Genomic DNA, 25,283 nt, shown 5'->3' on the forward strand with positions numbered 1-25,283 from the left:
AACGCATCCCATAGGATCCAACATTTTTTTTTAGTGTTGCGGCAATTAAGCTTGAGATGGTCATATTAAGATGCATTATTTTAATATAATCAAATATGAAAATGATTTATGTGTATATTGATATATTGATATTTCAATTCTCCATCAAAAGTTCTAGTTATTATTTTTATTAATTTGTTATGGTCACTTGTGTTTCTAATTTGCTGTCTTCACCTTTAATAGTACTCGAAATGCATGCTGTGAGTGACAGCTATTTCTGTGCAGATAGAGATAAGAATAGGTTTCTTTAAAATGTATTTCAAGGTCAATAATGGCATGTATTGTAAATCTTTGACCTTTAATTACATCAACATCTAAGAACTAAGATTTTCAGAAGTGACACAATTTGCTGGCAATGCCATGGCGGTTGAGTAACATAAACTTTCAGGTCAGGCCTGGTACATTGAAATAACAGACAATTAACGACCAATAATCCAATGCTGTCTAGTCATGTTGTTCAAAAAAATATCCGAGTAAATTGACTAATCTATAATTTATTAAAAGCTCCATTTCAGGAATATTTACATAATATACAGTTTACAAAATGTACATTCAAATATTCATCGGTACATCACTTTCACACATCACAAATGGATTTCATTACATTCCGCATCAAAATAAGCAAGAGTGTCCAATACTGTGCACACACAAAAAACACGCATAGTGTCCAATACTATGCGGACAAAACCACGCAACAGTCTGAGTGGACAAAAATATCAAAACTAAATACAGTTGAATAGTAATGTAACACAACTTCTATGAATCTACAAGTTCTCCCAAGATATGCTAAAATCTGTCCGGAATAACAAAATCCTTTTTAAAGTTTCATATTGTATGGGTCTTTTTTCGCCTTCAATTCTCCTTAACACTTTAACAGAGGGCTCTTATATACATCTATCTCCAAATATTCCCCAACTGACCTAAATGATCTCCAAATATTCTCCAACTCTTTGTTTACAAAAATAAAACATATAAATCATATAAAAGTATTTACTACTGACCTAGAGAACATGCTATGTTATTCTTATAGCAGGATAGCCATTTGACTTAATGACTTTAACAGACTATAACCAAAATGTTAATATGACAAAATTAGTTACAGTGGACAAAATAACACTTGCACAGCAATAAAAAAAATAGCAATAAAAAAGTCCTTTAATTGAACAAAAGTTTTAGTCAAGGCAGATTATATTCTTACTTACTACAACTAATCACCAACCACACTTTGGCTGTTTTTCTTCAACATGATAGTTTTACTATGTGGCAAGGATAGGACAAGAATAAATCAAGATTTCCACAATTCTAATTTTTGCTTACAACTTTATGAAGTTCTTAACTTGCTTAACGTATGTCAATATCCTAACTTAAAAGAACAGACTCCGCTTTTGAATGTGTGTGGGCAATTCTTTTCTAAATTAATTGTTTTGATTCTAAATGTCTTGAAAAAATTGAACCAATGAATAATTTGTTTACATTGTTTTTCAACAAATACTCTTGTTCCTGTTTCTTATTGAAAAAAAGTTTGTTTTGGAATAGGTCAAAAAAGAAAAATAAGAAAACAGATAATTAATAAAATCCTGTTTAAGAATAGTTTTATAGACTTTTCTAAATTTCCTACTTCGAAAAACCATACCATCAATTTATACCATGGTATAAAAATTTGTACCATGGTATAGTAATTTGTACCATACCATCATACCATACCATGGTACCAGTCATGCATACCATGGTATGATGGTATTCGTACCATACCACCATACCATACCACATACCATACCATCGTACCATACCATGTTTTACAGTATGCCATAAATTAAGAGTATTTAGAAAAATGATTCTGATGAAATAAATCCCTCAAAAATGACAGTCACGCCAGGTATAATATCCTGTAATGTATCATTCATAAAGTGTAAATTACATAAAATTAATTTTGTTTATAACACCTCTAAGCTGGATTTTAAACAAATTATACCAGATTTTAACCCTTCAGCAACACATGTTTTTAATCGGTAAAATGTTGAAAATTCTACGCTATCTGTTGTTTATCTTAGCTTCTACTTTCCTTATCTCTATTAAGCCAGTCATATATTTTATCCAGAAGATAAAGTTTTAGAGCTTTGCTGGCATAAAGTGATTATTTGGTAATTGGAACTTAGGAATGAGTCTGAATGCATGATATATTGAGAATGTTGCACATTTTAATGTGACTTTTGTGGTTTTGCACTGCAGATAGTGGGTAATGTTTGTCTGTTTTCAATAAAAGTTGGTAATTTTAGCAACTAAGATCAAACAAACATGGATTTGTTTTGTCAGAAATAGTAATGCAACAGTAAAGTTTATATTTCTTGCAAATCAAGAATAAAATCATTGTTGTAGGTCTTTCTACTCTCAAAGTCGGAGCGTCTTGACCCAAAATAACACGCCAAAAAGAAACATCCTAGCAAAAGGAATGTGATTATAATATTCTCTTATTGTCTCTTAGGTTTTCGTGCTATTAGGAATGTATTGTGATATCACATTTCCCATTGAATAAGCATGCAAAGCACAAACTCATATGAGGTACAAAAACATAAGATTTGACCATACAAGTAAAATATAAATGTGAAATGTTAAGGTGTCTCTTTCAGATCCTGTACACATTGTTTTAGTTTCTTTTAAAAATACCAAATCTTGAAGGCACTAAAAATGCAGATAAATCGATTTTATTTAATATTAAACTTTAAATATACCCCCTTAAACACAAAGAAAAAGGTTTGTAAAATTGTAAAAAAGTATTTACATTTTTTATATGTATATATAAGTTTTCGCTTTGTCGTTAAATTTGAGGTTAGTAAAAAATTACCATCCACATAAAGGTCATGTACATGTAATCCTACATGCAGCTGTTTTAGATTTGACTCAACCTTGATTCATTTTATTAAAATGTGCCTTGTTTAAACTAAATTCAGATAGTTTTATAAGTTAGTTATGTTTGTTAGTCCCAATTTGTTTACAAATTCCGAGTATAATGGCCCTAATAAGATCAAAGATCGATAATAAAATATGGTCGTACTGACATTTTATGTACACTATGACACAAAGAGTAGTACTTCTAAACATAAGGGGGCCATTTATCTTGATGTTTATAAATAACTGTCATACAAGTGTTGATTTATAGCAAAAATAGCCACTTTTGATGTTATCAAAATTTTCTTCATGGAAATTTTTAGAATTCATAAACTATTGATAGAAATTTTTGTGGAGATATTTTATAAAATATTAAAAATGTAAATAAAATTGTCTTGTTATTAAAGTATATTTCTTTAATGATATTTTTAATTGAATTTCAAGAAAGTAATGGACAGTGTCTTTGTAGATACTAGTACAAAAGGGTTTTACATATGACTGATAATATTTTTTTTTACTTAGAACAAAGGGGGAATGGATAACATTTGAATATGTACAAATTTTTTGTTGTACAAGAAATATTAAATCGTTTAAGAACTATACAATCAAAAAATGTTATTTCATAGTCATATTTATGGGGAAAATAAATACAAAAATTATTTCAGAAGATTTACAATATTGGAAGTAAAGAAATGGCTAGAAAAAAATATTGACGATTAGATAGAAAAAAATAGATTTTAAATACAATTTCACTCACCTGTCTATAAGAGTGTATGCCAAAATATATATAATATCCAATGATCTTACCAACAAGTGCTTGTAATTTGCCTGGATCTCTCTACAAAGTGTGAAATTAACACAGAAATGAACACAGCAAGTGTTAGAGGTGTCTGAATAAATAATGGTTATAAATTACAGCCAGCTGTGCTCACTCAACCACGGTAATATGACCCCTGATGTGTCTGTGTGGCCAGGCAGAAATTCCTCTTTTTGATTGAATACCTTGAAGGAGGATAGCTATAGGGTACCTTTAATAGTTACTGATTTTAGCAAGTTTTATGCAAATTGTTATGTAATAAATTTAATACGAAATACATTAAAACATTATTTCAATTTTGTTAATAGAAAATTGATATCCTGATATTCATTTCAAGCAATTGGAAACCTATTGAAATTGACAATGTTATAATTTATTAGCCTCATGTAATTGGATCAGGGTTATCTTCTCTTTGTTGTGTATTTTCTTTCATGAGTAAGTTACTTTTGGGAATTGAGGTGTGAAAATGCATTAAAGTGGAAAAATTATCTAAATATTATTGATAGATCTTCTACAGTATCAGAGGTTTATGTTTCAGTGGATATATCCTTTGTGGCATATTGAAATATTTATATGTTATAAAGAAATGTTAGTTTTTGTGAGTAAGTTATTCATAGATGGGTTTTATTTATTTCCAATAAAAGGTTTATTAGAAAGGACTTGACATTCACTTTAATGATTGTATTTGACTTCCAATGTATATGTTTATTAACCCAAATAATGACCTTTTTAATGCAGTCAAGAGTCACGTTTTCATTTATTTCCTCATTGAAATACATGATACCTGGTGAAAGGTAGTATTTTTCTTTCTTTTTCAGGATTTTGAAATTAGGATAATTTGAAAGAATAAAAGTTCCACAAGCTGAAAAAAATCTGAAAAAACATTCCATTTGAATTGACAAATGTTTCATTTCTACATTGATATGAATAAAGGTATATTTTTCCAATGAAAAAAAACCAAAACATCTTGATCTTATGCAAAATTATGTGAGGTTCTTAGTCTTCAAATTCAAATTGAAAAACAAATATAATAATGCTTTTCTTGATGTCTTGAACTTTCAATTCCCCACCCCCTCTTATATACAATAACTTTCATGAGAAAAAAACTTGACCTCTTATTAGGCATATGATTTTTTCTTCCAGTTTGACTAAATTAATTTCATTTTCAGAGGAAATTTCTACTCATCTTAAAGGAGTAGTTCCGGTAAGGACCATTTTGGCCTCAAATTTCAGGTTCATCTGACGAAAGATTTTGACCACTTTTTAAACACTTAAGAGTCTACTTTATTTGAATTAATTAGTTTATGTGAAAGATTTAAACAGAATTAGTCATTAAAAACGATCCGATTCAAGCTCAAATATGAAAAATCTACCTAATATGCCGGAAAATGCCACTTTTCAGATGGTTTTTGGTAAAAATGAAAGTGGCCGCATCCGTGTTCATCCTCAACCTTTATATATGTTATGTATTATCAAAAAATACAACTTACATTTCAATGTTAAGGATGAACACGAATGCGGCCACTTTCGTTTTACACGAAAACCGAAAACCGTCTAAAATTTAACTAAAATGCTAGAATTATGAGGATTTCAGTAATTTAGCATGACTTAATGGTGCTAGTACCGGATATATGTGCGTTGTATTGTCAAAAACAGCCCATATTTATGTAGCAGAAGCATTCTACTGTCCAATAAATAACTAAAGGTTTACATTTTAACAATTTTGTAAAACTGCTATATTTTGGGGCCAAAAAGGGGTCTTACTGAACCTACTCCTTTGAATATTGATCATTATGTCCATTCCAAAATTTATTTGAACTTTTTTTCAGTACTTGATATATTCTTCAATATAGAATGGCTCAAAAAGGTGAGAAAAAAAGTCACATACCATTTTAGATAACATATTGCAATTAAGTGGACTACTTGATGTACTTAATACCTTTTCTTTGTCCCTCATCAATAAATAAACACTATTTTGATTAGTATTTAGATATAAGTCTTAATGGACTAATCTGTGGTTCATGAATAAATATTGTTCTGATTAGATCAGCTATAAATCTGAATGGATCAATCAATCATGTCCAATATATAAATATCTTCAGGGTTAAAGGCCATATGGTGGAAGATTTTTTCCATTTTTCATGTTTAAAGCTAACCTTGTATAGAAGTATTGCAGTACACCTTTGTCAATGATATTTGTTCTGCCTAACAGTAGTTCCAATAGAAACTTTGTTTTTAAGGTTTATGACCCCTTTTGTAGCCTGTGAATTACGAAATTTTCAAAATGCAATAGTATAAACACAGCGAAGATAATGTATAATAGAGATGGGCCATTTTGTACATATACAAAGGTGAAACTTCGTGCAAAGCATTCTTATTTATAGTTTTATTGCATTCAGTAAGAAAACTGAATTTGGTGAAAATAAAACCAAGATTTTGTAGAACATCCACAGACTTTAATACAGAGATTTTCTGTTATGTGCTAGCGTTTATCGTTTACAGGAAGTCCTAAACAACCTGTTAATTCCAAAACACCTCATGCTGAGTCACTAAAGTCGAGCGCACCCTAGAAGGTGTACTTGAATTGGTCCATATTTAAATATGTTTTAACCAATATCTAAATTTATAAACTTGTTTTAAGGAAATCATTGCTAGCACTGCATGCAATAATCCTCTATCTATCAAGCATCGAATTGCCAAATATAAGGGTACAAGAGGAAAGGCTGTGGATTTTCTATAAAATTTCCATATGTTTAGCATTGAATCAACAAAGGGGACATAATCCTTAAACAATCTCATTGTTTTGTGTTGGAACAAATATTCTATACCATTTATTCCGTTAGGAACATATACTGTAATATTTATTCTCAGTAGAAATAATATTCCAGAATTCTTTATCCATTTCGTGACACCTCTCACTCCATCCTTGTATAGAAGTACTATTCAGAGGTGGAAGGAGACAGTTCATAAATGTGAGCGCATTGAACGGAAATTCTTTCTCTTTTTTCCGTCTTTTGTCTTGAGACTTTGCTGAAAGTTGTGTTAATCATGAGTTATAATCAATAATAATTAACAATTTTTTTCATTGTTTTGTTCTGTGTTTCATTACTAAAGGATATATCCAGATTTTGGATTTCATATTAATAAAACAAACTTTTACTTGTCCATTGATACTAGGCATTCATCGAATTTTTTTCCCCGATATTCCCATGAAAGAAAGTATGAAGTAATAAGACTTTAAAGTCATTAAAAACCAATTGAAAAAAAATCAAAGGTTAAGCTGACATTTCAAGTAATATACAAAAGTTTAAATAGTTTACCCTTTTTCATTTTCTATCACTCCATTAATAAATATAACGCTGATCAAAGGGGAGATAACTAATAATGGACTAACACCTTTCACTTCACTTCTCTACAATGAGAGATAATTGTTTAATAGACACCGCCAACCATTATCTATTTACCTGAGGGTAATAAATCTGTTAATATCCCTTTATTACTCGGAGTGTTTTTAGATAAGTGTTTAGATTATGTCAACAAAGTGTATAAAATAAGCAACAAACTATCTAGCTTCCAGGCTTTTTGACTCCAAATGTAACATTTTTACACAATTTATTGGTTTTCAATTGAAGTGAAGTTCCTTCATTTACAAGGTTGTTATGGAATGTTTACTCTTCTAAGGTTTTATTGTTATGTCAAATTCTCTTTTAAGATGGCTGATTGTTTAAAGGATAGGTGTTTTGTTTCACGCTTGGTCATAATTATATAATCCTGTTAAGAAAATAATTCTGACATGTGTATGACATTTATATAATCCCAATCATAGTAATATAGAGAAAAGTACAGCAAAATGTGCAAATCATCATAATTTCTAGTTTAAGCATTTACTGATTTCCCATTAAAAAATGAATAAAATCTGATTTTCTTATGTTGAAATTGTATCTGTCTGTCACTTTTATGTATATAGATGTTTGTCAATTCCAAAGTATAATGCCTTTTATGATATAGATTTCTATTTATTTGTCTTTACTGTATATAAGATTACACTTCAGCAGTATTTTCTAATATTTCTGATTGGAATTTCATATATCTTTGGTCTACTATGGTTCAATTTAGATGCCCACACTTTAGACACCATCTATTTTAGTTTTGTTGTTAAAGAATGTGGGTTGACCTCTTAATGTTTTTGTTTTTTTGTTTTGTAATGATCTGTAAGGTTGCCACCTCATTTATCTTTTCTTTCAAATGCTATTGATGCTTGTTCATTTGTAGTCTTAAGATTTATCTACAAGACATATGGTACAGGATAAAATTGAGAATGGAAATGGGGAATGTGGCAAAGAGACAACAGCCCGACCATAGAAAAAAACAACAGCAGAAGGTCACCAACAGGTCTTCAATGTAGCGAGAAATTTCTAGTTGAAATTACTAATTCCTAGAAATTCATAGGAAGGAGGCTTGCCCTTTGTTAAAAACTGTTTGTTGATGTTTTTTGTTGTTTTGTTTTGTTGTGAGGATGCTGTCTATGACATATATCCTACAAAGTAATATAAATTTGTAAGTTTGTTTTGCAGGTTAATTTTTATTATGTAGTACAAGTCACTCTCATCACCATACTTGCCATAATTAATAGTTTTACAAGCAGAAATAATAAGTTTACAAGATTTATGATCATAGCTGAGAAATGCATCAAACAGTAGCGAAAGGCAAAGGTGTATTCAAAATCAACAGCTGCAGAACATCCTAATAGGACACATCAATGAAATCTTCCATTTATCTTTTTCATACTCTAATGAAATCTTTCATTTATCTTTCTCTGGTTCACATGAACTAATGCATCATTTCTTTGTAGAAGTGTGAGATTGTAGACTAGCTCGTCAAAATTATCAGTATTTTGAAAAACATATTCTGCCATTTAGGCTGTTGAGAGATATTCATTTTCTGCATTCTGGATGCATTCATTAAACAATTATAGAAATTGTTGCCAAAAAGGCTGGGCAAATACATTTTCTGTTTCTGAAGAATCATAACGAAGTGAACCATGTATAATGAATGTCAGCATACTATCTTTGATGTCAGTGATGAAAAAACATTAATACATTTGCAACTAGTTTTGTCTGCTCTGTCATTTCCCTCCATTTTCTAATGATTCTCTAATGGTATGAAGAATTTTACCAGAATCGGTTTTGATCAATTAAAAACACCTATAAAAAATATGAACTTCGTTGCTTACAAACATTGCATCAGAAAGCAATCTCTTTTACATCATTAGGACACTTTTTCAATTTGAACCAATCTCTCAATAAATGTTTTCAGTGGTAGCTTAAAATATTAAATACCATGGTTAGTTTAAAATATTTATTTATAGTAGATTGGAAAACAAGTTATGCAACTTATATTAAACCCATATATATAAATGCCATGGTTGCTTATGTAATAAAAAATACATAGTTTATCTTCGAAAGGAGACAAACTTGGACACATTTTGGATGAAAGCATTACATCAGAAGGATATTGGGTTTTTTTCCAGATCTAATAATTACTCCTCCACAATAAAAAAAAAAAATAAGGAACTATTTTGTATAAATAGATTATTAATACACAATACGGTTTTTTTCCAGATCTAATAATTACTCCTCCACAATAAAAAAAAGAAAAAAAAGAGGACAAATAGCAGAACATTCCAGCAAAAAAAAAAGGGGAGAAGAAGAAGAAAAATCTTAAAACGCAAACAAAACAAATCAAACTACACACACTAGATTACCATACTACTTCTCTCAGTATAATTGAAATATAAATATAATATTTTCCTATAAACTGCTATAACAAACAAAACTAATAGAAAGTGAGCATCTAGGTTTCTACAAATTAATACTTGATAGATTAACAATGTTATTATTTCAAAGTTCCAATAGGAAACATACATTACATTATTGTAGATTTACAATAGTTAAAGATATTATATTTCAGTATTTCAGTATACATCTTAAATAGTGTGAAAGTGTTCTTTTTTTTGTAATATTGAGATTTGTTTTTACATAAAACATAACATTCCACTTTCATTTGAGCCTGTTGTTTTGATGTAAACAGGCCTAAGCTTGTTATGGCCTATTGAATAAAAGATTAGTTTTGATCACTCAATCATAGAGTGGGTTCTGTCAGTGTTACATCTGTTCTGTACATTAGCTAAGGTGTTGTATTGCATAAAAACTTGCACTCATAAATCATCTTCTGTCAAAGATGCAGAACACTCTACAGGGGGCCTCTACTTTATCATAACTGAAATGTTATTTAAAACTTGGAAAAACAATTGTAAAGTCTTTAAATATTTTGTAGATTTTGGAATGATGGAAAAATTAAAGTAGTTATGGAGCTGTTGGCATAGACGACAATAATGTGAAAGAGTAATTAACTTGAAAGATGATATTGAACAGAAACCACTTAAATTTCTAATTTAGATGGAGGTAAAATGTTTTAAAATGACAATCATATACACTTTAAAAAAAATCATCTGTCAGATAAGCAGGTAAATAAAATCAGCTTGAATAGACAAACAATTCCACAACAACCAAAAAAACAAAATACAAAAAACCATCGGATTATCACTTTATTGTTACAGGAATCAAAAGGAGAAGATATTTGGGCTCTGTTATTGTGAAAAATAGTTTTATTTTCTATCCTTTTAAATAGATGTTAGTTCAAAAATTAATTAATAGGATGATACTATTAATTAATTTTTGAAGTATCTAAACAAATCAGTTCAGAAACGTCAGTTGCCATGTCAACCATGATGTCAAAAGCCCACTGAAATTGATGCTATAAATTTTTTTAATTTTGATTTAAGGTGCCAAAAATGTGGCCTTGTCATAACGCCCTTTGTTAACATTTTGTATTTTTCCAGGCAGGGTTGATATCTTGTCATCATGTTTATTTCAAATTGAAAGGTCTTGCTTGACCTTTCGTTTGTTTTCTAATGTTATTTTCATTATCATATCTGGATGTTATGGATGTAATTTTTGTTCCTGCATTATGCAATTTCTTTAAAAAGCAGCACCAGAAATGAGAACAGATAAAACTGTACTGAAACTGTACCAATAAAAGTTCATATGTAACCATCAAACAATGTTTTAATTTGTTTTCTGTAATCATAAAATGTACTATGTCAATAATAAACTACTTTGTACTAATGTTAAGTACCATCTGTTATTATTATACTTAACAAAATGTGCTCAGAAATAATTTCTGTAATTCCTGTTCTTAATGTGCAGTGAAGACTCTCTTCACAACAAATTTACTTTGTATTACACAGATAAAATTAGCTTCCACTTACACAAATGTAATAGATATGTGTTTTCTTTTAAATTCAATTGTAGACTGATGTGGTACAAGACAGCCACAGTTACTTCCCTTGGATCTTGAATTGGCATTGTGAAAAGGATAAAGACAAAAATAGAATTGAATGATAAATATGAAAGAAAGAAAAAGGAAGGAAGGTACATGTAACAAGATGCACAGTTGTAACAGATAATTCAATAAATTATAACATTTTTTTTTTATTCTGGATAGCCTTTAACTAGTTTTGCAGAACCTTTTTATAATCTAATAAAATATGAATTACCAGATATCTAGGAAATGGGATTTGGGATTTGGAAATAATAATGCCTGTTCAAAAAATGAAACTGGAAACTTACTCAGTGAATATAGTTTGATTTATATTTTTACCTCTTTCTAACTCCACGACTGGGGCATATGTATGTCTTTTTATTCTTCAGTTTTCCAAAATCTAACCATGGTGTGAACTTTGAAATCATTATGCTTGTTTATGATGAACTTATTTTTGATTCATGAGTGAACAGTTACTTAGTTTCAGATCAAGTTTTTGTTTTCTTTGTAATGCCACACTTGTCACTGAGTTATAAAGGTCCTTGAACTTGAAAATTTCATGAAAATTGTACTCAGTTTTTTCATTATGAGTGAGATACTTTGCTGATTTTTAATTCATTTATAAGGGTATAATTTGAGTTTCAGATCTGGTTCATAATTTGGTTGCAGATAACCCATTTACATAGAACAATGTCAGTATTTCAAAGGTCAAGGTCATGGAGTCTATGAATTGATTGAATTTTGGGGAAATGGATCCTAATCAATCTGTAATAGATAAATAGATTTGGTGTGAAACAACTTAAAACACTATCAAAATTTATTTTAATTGCAATTACAGTAGCTGAATTTAAGATCTCAAATATTAATTTTAAAAATTTGGCAGTCACTCCTGAAATTGCGGTTTTCCTTGAAATACTTCCAAAAATGAAAAGAAATTGTGAAATTGTTTAGACAATAGCTTTTGAAAATTGGTTTCTAATATTTCTTGTTCCATCATTATATTTCTAAAATAAAACAGAAAAAAGGTCATTTAAGTTGCCAATTATGATTCTATCTTAGTTCATGCTGTTGGCAAGGCATTCCAGTACAATCCAGTCATTTGTAGATTATTATGGAAATAAACCCGCCATTTACTCTTTGATCTAGTTGTACTGCATCTTTTGTTTCTTTTTTTATGTTGATTCAATGAATTTCTAAAGCTTCCTGTTAAAACTATCATTTTAATAACACAGTAAAATTATCAATTGAACTGTCTGCCATTTCATGGAAGCCGTATGGGAATGTAAAGTCTGTTTGATAGGATGTTTTGAAAACAAGATTTAATTAATGTTTGAATTATCAAAAAAGTTCTGTTTTCTTTTTCATTGTTTTGTTATTTTCAAAGTTAAGCTTTAAATGGATAAGTACTAACATTAGTTATCATTTTCCAGACAATTTCCTGCTAGACTGCAATGAAGACATGATGTTTTTTTTTCTTCAGAAAAGTTTAATGCCAAGTTAGTAAAGAACTAGTCTGTCAACTTATTAGAAGAATAAAAACAGGTAGGGAACATTTTATATCTTATCAAATTTGTATGCCTTCTGGTTCCAGCCTGCAAAAAACTGGTACCTATATCTTATCAGGTCTGGTTTATGCCTCCTTGCTCCCTTGTATTTATAACCAAAGAAGACAGATATGGGAAATTTTATTATCTTATCATCAATTAAATGTCTATTAATTTGTTTAATTGGTAATAAACAGTTGGTGGTCTGCTATGGTGGCTGCTGCCATTATTTGTGTCTTCTTTGATGTTATTTCAGATGTACATTTCTCAACAGAAATAATTACATATGTAACTTTGATATTGTGCATTTATTCTCATTTGATTATGCACCATGCAGGACAAAGAACCCCATTATTTATTTGATCAAGATGATCAGTGTTTGGATGTTTTATATTGTCTATGTTACTCCCATGATCAGAGGCAATGAAGATTTAATATGCAAGGAAAGAATGTCATATTGATACTAATGATATATTGCTGGAAACTTTTCATCCATTCATTCTATCAGTACATGACATAGCAATTCCTTAACACTGCTGAGGAGATAATACCCTTACTCTAGAATGAGATGTATTTACTATTGATAGAAGTTTCTTTATGATATATCAAAATAAAAAAAAATTATTCTTAAATATTATTTCTATTTGAAGAAATATTACATCATTTGTTCCTAAAGGACTAAAGGATATGAAATATTTGTTCTAACAGGAATAGGTTTCATTACATTTTTTAAAACAAGTTTTACTTCTGTTACTAGCTTAACCAGAGAGCATGATTCTTATTAGAAAATCATATTGTCTCCTTCAGAACTTTGACCTAGGCACCTTCAAACTAACTTAACCGCGCCACACTCTGTATGTGTCTGTCCTGTCCGAAGTCAGGAGCCTGTAATTCAGTGGTTATTAGGCCGTTAGTTTTCATGTTTGAAATATTTTATATTTATGTTATTTCAGGGCCTTTTATAGCTGACTATGATGTATGGGCTTCAATCATTGTTAGAGTCCCCACAGTGACCTGTAGTTATTAATTACTTTGTCTCTTGTGTAGAGTTGTCTCATTGGTGATGATTCCACATCTTCTTATTCTTATATCTGTGTTACAAGTCAACCCTCTAACTGACTGAGCTAAAGAAGTACTTCGACCCTCTAACGGACTGAGCTAAAGAAGTACTTCCCTAGCTCTACCCCTCACAGTTAGCAATGTATCTATTGTTTAAATAAAGCAGTCTCTTTACACATCCCCACCTCAATACTAGTGTGACTCTCAGAACATAAACCCTGACTATATGGACACAATAACCATCAGGTTTTTTTTTATTTAAAGTAACCATAAAATTTAATTCTTCATTTAAGATAAACACACTTTCTCCTCCAGGATGCTGAGCTAAAGCAATACTTCTATCAACTATCCAAGGGAAGCAATCCCATCAAAGGAAGAACTAAATTTGTTAAAAATAGTTATTTGATGCAAGTATTTGAGTGAGAAAGTTGTAAATTTATATTTTTTTGAAACCTATTTCTTATATAGAATGTATAGTGATAAGTTTCAGGTTGTGAGGTATATAAAGATAAAGAATGAGGTATAAATATATATATATAACTAAGATGTATACAACTATTTTAACACATGGATTACAGAAAAAAAGTTTAAAAAATGAAATAAAAGTGAAACTCATATGATTCGAACTCCTATCTCTCCTACTTGCATTGGAAGAATCCGAGATCAGCAGAATACAACATCTGACATTATAAGGGTTTATACAATTATAGTTTTTATAATTAATCGAAGATTAGTTCTCATCAGATATATAGCATATTGTTACTGTTTAGTTGTTGATTAGTAGAACATATTTGAAGTGAACTGTAAGTTTGTTATTGATAAAGTATATAAATAGGAATTTGTTTTCTTTCCCTGGTGCCATTTTCTTCCTAATCAGCAATCTAATGTCATTAGGTGAAAAATGTTATAACTGTCTGTTCAAAATGTTATTCACTGTGTACCAGCCAGCATCTCAATAGAGTGCATTATTTATTGTGCAACTGTTGCAGTAAATAACACATCTATTGTAAAGCTTTGCATGCAATGACAGGCAAAGCAGTAGGGTCATTATGACCTGGGTTTTTGTGTAAGAATTTTGTTTTTTGAAATATTGCAAGTTGCACATAATATTCGGAAATAAGTCATACTTTGACTGATTTGAATTTAAAAGGACTACTGGTATTTTTGCAAGTTAAATATGTAAAAAAAATTGCTATTATTTACCACCAATTGATAGTAAAAAGAAACCCTGTATTGTAAATCGGGATTGGTCCATATTCATACTTCGGCTTTTATTTCCAGTGGCAGATCTAGAAATTTTCATAAGTGGGGGCCCACTGGCTGCCTAAAAGGGGGCCCGCTCCGGTCATTGATTCCTTATATAATCAACCAAATTTTTTTCTCAAAAGGGGGCGGGCCCAGCCCCCTCTGCCCCCCCCCCCCCCTAAATCCACCTCTGATTTCTGAGGTCTTACATACATCTTGGGTACTAAAAATCATTTCAATTCATAACTGTTGCAATTCAAAAAATCTATTTAAAACATTTTGACAAAAACCCAATCAAAACATCATGTTGTTCATGTTGTAAAAATGTTGATACAGGTTTTCTTGGGCTGTGAACTATTGCATGATTTTGACAGTTGAAAAAAATGAAAGAATATTTATAAAAAATTGAGAAAATATGAGCCTTTTCATGAAAATGATAGAAAACTACTAGCTTTATGCAGTTTTCTTAATCATCTAAATCTCTTTATGGAAACATTATGCACAGCCATTTTACCACAAGATAATTTTGAAGAAGCTTTCTTATACATGTAGCATCATACACATGTCATTTACTATCAAAGTTTTGTTTTGGCATGGGTACATACCTATCTATACTCCAAATATGATACAAATAACAAAAAATGAGAAATTTTACAATCAGGCATTGTCTGTTGCTATGGTAACTTGTTGAATGTGAAATTATTTCTATTATACTTTTTACCTATTAGTCATTTTAAGGTCACATGCTCTTGGAGACAAGAATACTCTTTGGATGCCACTGAGTGTGATGACCCTAATGACCCCAAATGTTGTTTAATTTTTTTTATGTTTTATTAAAAATTATATTTGTTAATGTCTGTGTCATTTGGTCTCTTGTGAATAGTTGTCTCATCGGCAATCATACCACATCTTCTTTTTTTTATGTATAATTGTTAACTTCTGTTTCATTTGGTCTCTTGCAGAGAGTTGTCTCATTGTCTATCATACCATGCACATCTTTTTTTATATAAAATAAAAAATTACATCACTGTGTTAGACTATATGGACTTTTACAATTTTGGGAGACTATTAAAAAATATATATATATTTAAAAAATATATACCTTTTTAACAATATTTTGGTCAAGAACAGGTGAATTACAGGTAGATATCAAGATCCAGTCCTTAAGAGGACCCCATAATCCCTAATGTTGTTTTAGTAAAATTAGCAAATGTTGGAGAAACGTGACCACACCGAGAAGACTACCAATAAGAATGTCTTTGGGTGTTCAATTTTTTGAGAGGCAAGTCTGAAGTTTGATTGGAATGAATTTCACATATTGAGAATCAGTATTTATATTTTTAAAAATACATTTTTAATTTAAAAGAGCCTTGATGAAATATTCCAAATCTCCCTCAAACTATTATCTGAAATACCAAGTGAAGTACATAAACTGATTAGAGTTATCTCCCATTTACTGTAATAAGATAACTAATGTTATCCAATAGTGATTTGTCACAATCTCGCCTTGTCTTATTACTAATCCCTACATACAAAATTCTCTCTTATTAGAGATCAAGAATCTCATCATCAATTGTTGCTATACATGAATACAAGGAAATGTGGGGGAAACATCAATGACAGACACAAAATACAAAAGACATCTTTTAAGGTCTTATAGACAATTGTCAATACAATATGTTTTCTAAATCACCCTGAGCCTAGATAGGTTGTGAATTGATTTAACAGACTATCAAATCCAATATTCGAATAGGGAGATACCAGTGTTGTCCTTAGATATTTCTAATTTCATCCTTATGTAAGCATGGAATTATGAAAAACCTTCATGTTTCTAGAAAACATAGCATCATATTACATTCATAACACTATCTATAGGAGGCTAATTTCAGATAGTGTCATATTCTAGCAATATAGCATCACATAACCATATTTACTGAAATGCTAAAAGCCCCTGGGGAGAACACTGATCATGTATTATGACTGCTAATGAGACAAAAATCTATTAAAGACCAAAGGACAAAGATGTTTAACATTTACAGGTCACAGTTTGCCTTTTATCAGATATTTCTTAACATCTTTATCAATAAAAATTTGGCAAAGCCCATAAATGTTTTAGGGTTGGTGTTTAAACGGTTGATTGGGTAGCAGAAAACAGACATTTTTTATGCTCCACTTGAGGCCATTATGTTTTTGTGTTTGTGTGTCTGTTCTTCCATTTGTCTTATTATCTTTCCCACTTCAGGTATAAGTCTTTGGTCAAGGTATTTTGATGAAGTTGAAGTCCAATCATCTAGAAACTAAGTACACATGTTGATCTCTCTATTAATTTTGATGCCAAATTAAAGTTTTGATCCCGATTTTACTGTCATGACTGGCTGCATCCTATCAAAAAGCTATAACATGATCACAAAAAAGTCATGTAAATGTAGAAATTAACAATTGCCATGGCTGATTGTGCAACAAGTCTTTACCCTAAAAACATACAACTATATTTAGTGACAACTTAATAAATAAATAGAAGATCCTGTGTATGTTTCTTGCACAAATGTTGGAATGTCAACATATTTTTTTATACCCCACGAAGTTGCGGAGGGTATAAAGTTTATGACCCATCTGTCCGTCTGTCGGTCGTACCGTCAGTCCTGTTTCTTGTCATTGCAACTCCTCTCAAACCACACAACAGAATTTCATGAAACCTTTTTACATATGCATATCGACAGTAAATTACGATACAAATTTTTTTAGGAGTTATGCTTTGAACTTATTTGCTTCAATATACTACTGCAACAATTTGTCATTGCAACTCCTCTGAAAACACACAGCAGAATTTCATGAAACTTTTAAGATAATAAGGACATACTAGGAAGATGTGTGTTTTGACAGGAAATTATGATTCAATTTTTTATTTCTTAAACAATTTTTCTTACAGATATTTTTTTTCTCCAGTTTCAATGTGGGAACGTGGGGTATGTGAGCACGCTCACTAAGGTTCTTTAATTATTTACTGCTTCACTAAATTTGTAAATATAGACACTACCATGTTTTCACCTCCACACTGAAGAAATCCAAGTGCTACCTAATTGGTCAAGAATAATGTATTTGGAATGGGCGGGACTTTAATCAACTGATAGATGGCGCAACATTGTTATGACAAATGTTAGCTTATTATGCCAAGGGTGGATTGTAACCCTTGGCTAGCGAAGATGGTTCTTATTTATACATTGTTGGATGTTTTATCAGCAGGGACAATCATTACAGCTTTTACATTAATGCTAGCAAGACAAATCTTTGTTTGGCTTGCTTGCTTTGTTTGTATCAATGTTTGCTCAAGCATGGCAATTAAGATAGGCGGGGCTTCAGCTTGTATACATCATACTTAGATTTTATTGGACGTTATGTCTGAGGTTAAGGACACTTAATTTTAAAACATCACATGACAAATATTCTCACATGTTTTCTCACCTGTAAAAATACAATAATTTGTCAATGAAAGAAAAATATAAACTTTTTTCTTGTATGAGGCTGAAACTGGCCTTCAAAATAAATTGACCTAATATTGTTTTTATAACATATCAATCTATTAGTTCAGTCAGTTATTTATATGTCTGTCCTTCGATTATGTAACTCAAGAAAATATTCCAAAAAATGGGAAACAATTGTATCGAAAAGAGAAAATCGAGTGCACCTTTTTTTTTATGTTAGGGTGTGTTTGAGATGAATATTTCGTCTTGAAAATGTACAAAACAAGAGTATTTGATACATCATCTCGCCTCAGACTCTATCATTTTATATAGCAAAGCTACAGGTTGACTTTATAACATAAAAAAAATCACAGTACTAAAAGATGAAATATAGGGATCAAGTGAAAAACCTATCCAATGGATCACAAAATCAGAGTAGGTGTGTTCGAATAGCTATTTTACTAAAAGTGCTTGACGACAGTCTTTAAGTTGGATCTTTGAAAAAAAATTGTCTTCTGTTTTTACGATTGTGAAAATGAACTGGCGTTATAGGAAGATAATTTCGACGAAGTAGAATCCTGTCTGTATTGTATATTTACAGGTAAGGAAACATGTGAGAATATGTGTCATGTGATGTTTTAAAATTTAGTGTCCTTAACCTCCAACATACGTCCAATAAAATTTAAGTATGATGTATACAAGCTGAAGCCCAGCCTATCTTAATTACCATGCTTGAGCAAACACTGATACAAACAAAGCAAGCACGCCAAACAAAGATTTGTCTTGCTAGCATTAATGTAAAAGCTGTAAAAGCTTTCAAAGAGTTATAATCTGGATATTGTAAAATAGAACTATTCTGTATGAAGTTACTTTTGATATGTTTGTTATGATAGCTAGTGGAGTAGATTTTTGAAGAATGATTATATGATTTTTTAATAGCTTTCTGTCTTCTACAGATCATTGTCTTTGCTATTTATTCATATTTTAAGATACTTCCTGGTATCTGGTGACTTTTCTTGTCTAGACTTATGGTGATTAAGATTGGAATAAACAATTAATTTCCCCATAGGCGACAATGGTAGCCTTTTTTAGCTCACCTGGCCCGAAGGGCCAAGTGAGCTTTTCCCATCACTTTGCGTCCGTCGTCGTCCGTCGTCTGTCGTCCGTCGTCCGTCGTCGTTAACTTTTACAAAAATCTTCTCCTCTGAAACTACTGGGCCAAATTGAACCAAACTTGGCCACAATCATCATTGGGGTATCTAGTTTAAAAAATGTGTGGCGTGACCCGGTCAACCAACCAAGATGGCCGCCACGGCTAAAAATAGAACATAAGGGTAAAATGCAGTTTTTGGCTTATAACTCAAAAACCAAAGCATTTAGAGGAAATCTGACATGGGTAAATATGTTTATCAGGTCAAGATCTATCTGCCCTGAAATTTTCAGATGAATCGGTCAACCCGTTGTTGGGTTGCTGCCCCTGAATTGGTCATTTTGAGGAAATTTTGCAGTTTTTGGTTATTATCTTGAATATTATTATAGATAGAGATAAACTGTAAACAGCAATAATGTTCGGTAAAGTTAAATTTACAAATAAGTCAACATGACCGAAATGGTCAGTTGACCCCTTTAGGAGTTATTGCCCTTTATAGTCAATTTTTAACCACTTTTCATAAATCCAAGTAATCTTTTACAAAAATCTTCTCCTCTGAAACTACTGGGCCAAACTAATCCAAACTTGGCCACAATCATCTTTGGGGTATCTAGTTTAAAAAATGTGTGGCGTGACCCGGTCAACCAACTAAGATGGCCGTCACGGCTAAAAATAGAACATAGGGGTAAAATGCAGTTTTTGGCTTATAACTCAAAAACCAAAGCATTTAGAGGAAATCTGATGTGGGGTAAAAATGTTTATCAGGTCAAGATCTATCTGCCCTGAAATTTTCAGATGAATCGGTCAACCTGTTGTTGGGTTGCTGACCCTGAATTGGTCATTTTGAGGAAATTTTGCTGTTTTTGGTTATTATCTTGAATATTATTATAGATAGAGATAAACTGTAAACAGCAATAATGTTCATCAAAGTAAGATTTACAAATAAGTTAACATGACCGAAATGGTCAGTTGACCCCTTTAGGAGTTATTCCCCTTTATAGTCAATTTTTAACCATTTTTCGTAAATCTTAGTTATCTTTTACAAAAATCTTCTCCTCTGAAACTACTGGGCCAAATTAATTCAAACTTAATCACAATCATCTTTGAGGTACCTTGTTTGAAAAATGTGTGTCGTGACCTGGCCATCCAACCAAGATGGCCACCACGGCTAAAAATAGAACATAAGGGTAAAATGTAGTTTTTTGCTTATAACTCTGAAACCAAATCATTTAGAGGAAATCTGACAAGGAGTTAAATTGTTAAGCAAGTCAATATATATCTGCCCTGAAATATTCAAATGAATTGGACAACCGGTTGTTGGGTTGCTGCCCTCCAATTGGTAATTTTTAAAGAAATTTTGCTGTTTTTGATTATTATCTTGAATACTATTATAGATAGCGATAAACTGTAAACAGCGATAATGTTCATCAAAGTAAGATCTACAAATAAGTCCACATGACCTAAATGGTCAATTGACCCCTTAAGGAGTTATTGCCCTTTATAGTCAATTTTTAACAATTTTCATTAATTTGGTAAATTTATGTAAATTTTTACCAAATATTTTTCTCTGTTACTAATGGGCAAAGTTCATTATAGATATAATTGTAAGAAGCAAGAATGTTCAGTAAAGTAAGAACTTCAAACACATCACCATCACCAAAATACAATTTTGTCATGAATCCATTTGTGTCCTTTGTTTAATATGCACATAGACCAAGGTGAGCGACATAGGCTCTTTAGAGCCTCTAGTTCGAGATACCGAATTTAGAAAGTTTTTTTTTTAAACGAAACCTTGCTAGAATCAAAGAAAAGTTATTAGGACAGTATTTTTGGTCCAAAAAATATAGGTTTGTGTTGCTTTTCTTAGCGTATTTTGTACTTGTCTCCCATGCCTATCAATTTTGTCCTTAAAATAACGTGTCTTGACCTAGTGTTGAAAAGTCATCTCAGTGCCTTTAGGGCTACGGAATAACTTTTATTTTGCCTTTTGTATAAAGCAGAGTGCACAAAGTCTCTGATAATAAAAAATAACGGGCGCACATATCGACCAATCAGGATTAGCAATACTCTTAATTCTGAATACCATGTTATGCTCATAAAATGGCTGCTCCCATAAAATTTAATGGTGTATTGTTACCTTAAGAGCATGTGCACCTTTCTAGTAAAGAAGGCTGTGTGGTAATATGTAGAGGTAGATCTTAGATGTATTATACCAAATGTTGCTGGAGTGAGATGTCCCCATCTCTTGGCTATTATCATGAGGCCCAGTTTTTAAATGTGGAAGAAGCTTGTGCATCTTGCCAACTAAAACTGGAAAACTGTCAATCCTATGTAATTATACCCCCGCTTTAAAAAAGGGGGGGTATACTGTTTTACCTCTGTCAGTCCGTCCGTCCATCAGTCCGTCCGTCCATTAGTCCGTCCGTCCATCAGTCCGTCCGTCAGTCAGTCAGTCCGTCCCATGAAACTTTCGTCACATTTTTCTCAGGAACTACACATCCACCCTTTCTGTAATTTGGTATCAACATTTATATATCAACATTTATATATGTCAGCCACACCGTGTGATGCGTTTTCAGATTCATCACTTGACAACTTCCTGTTTACCGAACACTTGTCTGATTTTACACATGATAGCCAAGTTGAAAATTTTCGTCACATTTTTCTCAGGAACTACAATACAAGGATTTCTGAAATTTGGTTTCAGGATTTATATAAGTCAGCTATACCGTGTGATGCGTTTTCAGATTCATCACTCGACTACTTCCTGTTTACCGAACACTTGTATGATTTTACACATGATAACCAAGTTAAAAATTTTCGTCACATTTTTCTCAGGAACTACAATACAAGGATTTCTGAAATTTGGTTTCAGGATTTTTATAAGTCAGCTATACCGTGTGATGCGTTTTCAGATTCATCACTCGACAACTTCCTGTTTACCGAACACTTGCATATTTTTACACTATTAATATTATCCACTTGCGGCGGGGGTATCATCAGTGAGCAGTAGCTCGCAGTTTCACTTGTTAAATCAGAGTTCATATGGCATAGGAGTGCACATCCCACCTGAGCATCCCACAAGGGGGATTTGAACTCAAAACCTCAATGTCAACTGTCAGGCGAGCAACCTATGTAGATGAACTTCTTAAGACAGCTCAGCCACTGAGGATCCTAGATGTCTGATATTTTTTTTCCCATACATGATATATTGAAATCGACCAACTAAATATTTCTTTCTAAAATTTCCTAAATGAAGTTAAGTAAATGAAAAAGTAAACAGATTTCTTCCATGGATCTGCATATTTTTGAAATTATTTGTAGTAAGTAATGTGACATATTATACAATAAGTTATTTTCCCTAATTTTGCTTTTTTAATGAATTAATCATTTTGAAAAGTATGCAGATTTTTCTAACAAAAATAATTTCTCTTGTCTTTCAGCACAAACCATTAAAATTTTGATAGTCAATTTATTCTTTTTTCTGCAAATCAATTTTAAAAAACAATAAATTCATGAGTGTAAAACCATCTCTTTAATAAGGATTCAAAAATATGCAAGCATTGCAAGTCTTCTATTTTATACTGGTTTTAGTGACCTTTGAAATTTTGAATTAATGTGTTTTATTGCTTCAAATTGGATGAGTTTCTAGGAATGATGTCTTTTAGTCACTTCAATTAAAGTAAAATTTCTGTCGTTTCAATCAGCTTATCTTCAGATTTGTGCAGTTGAAATAGATACAGCAATATATGGTGATTAAGTAAATTGAATAAGAAATTGTAATTCAATTCCAAGATGGAAATTAACGTGTGAATCCTTGAACTTATTTGCATAATGTCCAATTTTTTCAAATTTCCATTTTGTAATTTGTAAATTTCTTCTTATTGTATTGTCAGTTGTTAAGGATGTTTTTTTTTTTTTTTTTAGATTTTCAACGTGAACAAAATGCTGTAATAAAGTAATCAAAATTTCCTGTCACGGAATTCAGAGACAGCGGAAAAAAAGAAATTGTCTGTACTTATAGAAGAATTGTTGTATTTTGTTGGAGTGAATCTGACGAGGGACGATTGATTTTTTCATCAATTTGTAAGTATCTCCTTAAATCCCTATCATTTATTTACTGGACACTTTCCGTATGATATAAAATATCTGTTCTGAGTGGCTTTTGACATCCATAAAATGATTTGATACATCTTATTATAAAAAGATTCATTTATATTAAGCTGTCAGTTTGGTATTGGGAGTTGTATGTGTTGTATGGAATAGTTTTGTTAAAGGTAGGCTTGTTAAAGTATTTAAACCGTATTTAATTGTTTTTATAACAGAAAGATTGAGTTGTTTTAAGTATTGCATGAAGTATAGCATTAAATTTTTATATGAATAATTTTTTTTCTAAAATGTTGCTTTAATTTGAAAGAGGCATATAATACTAATTAAATTTTGTTTTATTGGAAGATTTGCAATCCGCGTCCCCAGGTAAACTAAATTTGCAAGAGTAAAACTACCGATGGACGTCCTTAAAGCTTCAAATACAATACAGTTATCTCTTAAATAACAAGGAATGTTACAGAAAGATAGCTTTTCAGTCATTCCTCCTTTAAATTTTACTGAAGATAGTGTTTTTTTCTATGTCAAACCTTTGGTCATAAGGGATCTACCATTTTAATTCTGAGGGGGAAATGCATTTTTTTCTTCTAGAAATAAAAGTATTCTGATTCTAAAATTTGAAGGAAAAGGTAAATCAAAATTTTCTGAGTTTTTGCCATTTAAAAAAAAAACCAATGCTTTGCTAAGCAATAATAAAAAAAAAAACAGTTTGAGGCTTGAGTGATACAAACTAGATTGAAAAAAAACTAATCCCTCACTTCAAAGTTAAATGGTCATTCCTGATTATATTTAGTATTGTCAACCTGCCCTGAGATTATCAGCTAAATTGGGTATCTGATTTGTAGGTTATTGCCCCTGAATTGATGATTTTAAGGACATTTTGCGGTTTTTGGTTATTATTTTAAAAAATAATATAGATAAAGATAAACTGTAAACAGCAAAAATGATTAGCTTAATGAGATCTACAAATAAGTTTTTTATGACCAAAATTGTCACTAGACCCCCTTAAGGAGTTATTGCCCTTTTACAGACAATTTTTTACAATTTGTGCATCAAGATCAATTTTGCTTACTTTCAGAAATCTTCTTCTGACTTCTCAAACTTGTGCTGAATGAGTTTCAGAGTATCTGGTATAAATTCTGTATTTTTTCCTCCTTGTACTTCAAGAAACATATATAGCCACTAAAATGTAACATAAGGGTAAAATGTTCTCCAAATTGTTTTGTTTATTCACCTACCATGAAGCAGGGGAACTGCTCATATCTTAACAGCTTTTAATATTGCTTGATTTTTTGTATGATGAAGACATGAAGACATAATGTAATCTATCAATCAGTTTAATTGAGGTCTGGAGCTGGTATGTCAGTAACTGCTACGAGTCCTTAGTTAACTTATGCTGATCATGGTCATTTTATTTAGATTCCTCTGTTATTCCTATTCTAACAGGGGAATTAGACTTTATTTTAGCTGAGTTTTACTGTAGGTATTGCTGTGTGTTAGTTTATTCCTCATTGGCTAGAGGTACAGCGGAGGGTTTATATCTCACAAAACATACATGGGGGGGAGGGGGGATAGGACCTTTTATGGGGACT

At 31.2% G+C, this 25,283-nt stretch overlaps 2 protein-coding genes across 4 annotated transcripts in view; one reads left to right on the forward strand and one right to left on the reverse strand.

The window, feature by feature from the left end:
- Positions 1–4,013, reverse strand: part of LOC139482680 (four-jointed box protein 1-like) — a 34,858-nt gene extending 30,845 nt beyond the window's left edge. The window contains exon 1 of the mRNA XM_071266724.1: positions 3,683–4,013. The gene's annotated coding sequence lies outside the window, so the exon portion shown is untranslated. The remainder of the gene's footprint in view (positions 1–3,682) is intronic.
- LOC139482682 (tumor protein p53-inducible protein 11-like) overlaps positions 1–25,283 on the forward strand; it is a 202,034-nt gene that overhangs the window by 2,020 nt on the left and 174,731 nt on the right. Inside the window, exons 2-6 of one of the 3 annotated variants that reach the window (XM_071266740.1) lie at positions 3,844–4,675; positions 10,079–10,206; positions 11,116–11,235; positions 12,606–12,667; positions 23,512–23,670. The gene's annotated coding sequence lies outside the window, so the exon portion shown is untranslated. Of the gene's footprint in view, positions 1–3,843; positions 4,676–10,078; positions 10,207–11,115; positions 11,236–12,560; positions 12,668–23,511; positions 23,671–25,283 lie in introns of those variants that run through there. The other 2 variants (XM_071266741.1, XM_071266736.1) reach the window with 2 other exon arrangements.

The sequence above is a fragment of the Mytilus edulis genome, chromosome 7, assembly GCF_963676685.1.
Source record: "Mytilus edulis chromosome 7, xbMytEdul2.2, whole genome shotgun sequence".
Lineage (NCBI taxonomy): Eukaryota > Metazoa > Mollusca > Bivalvia > Mytilida > Mytilidae > Mytilus > Mytilus edulis.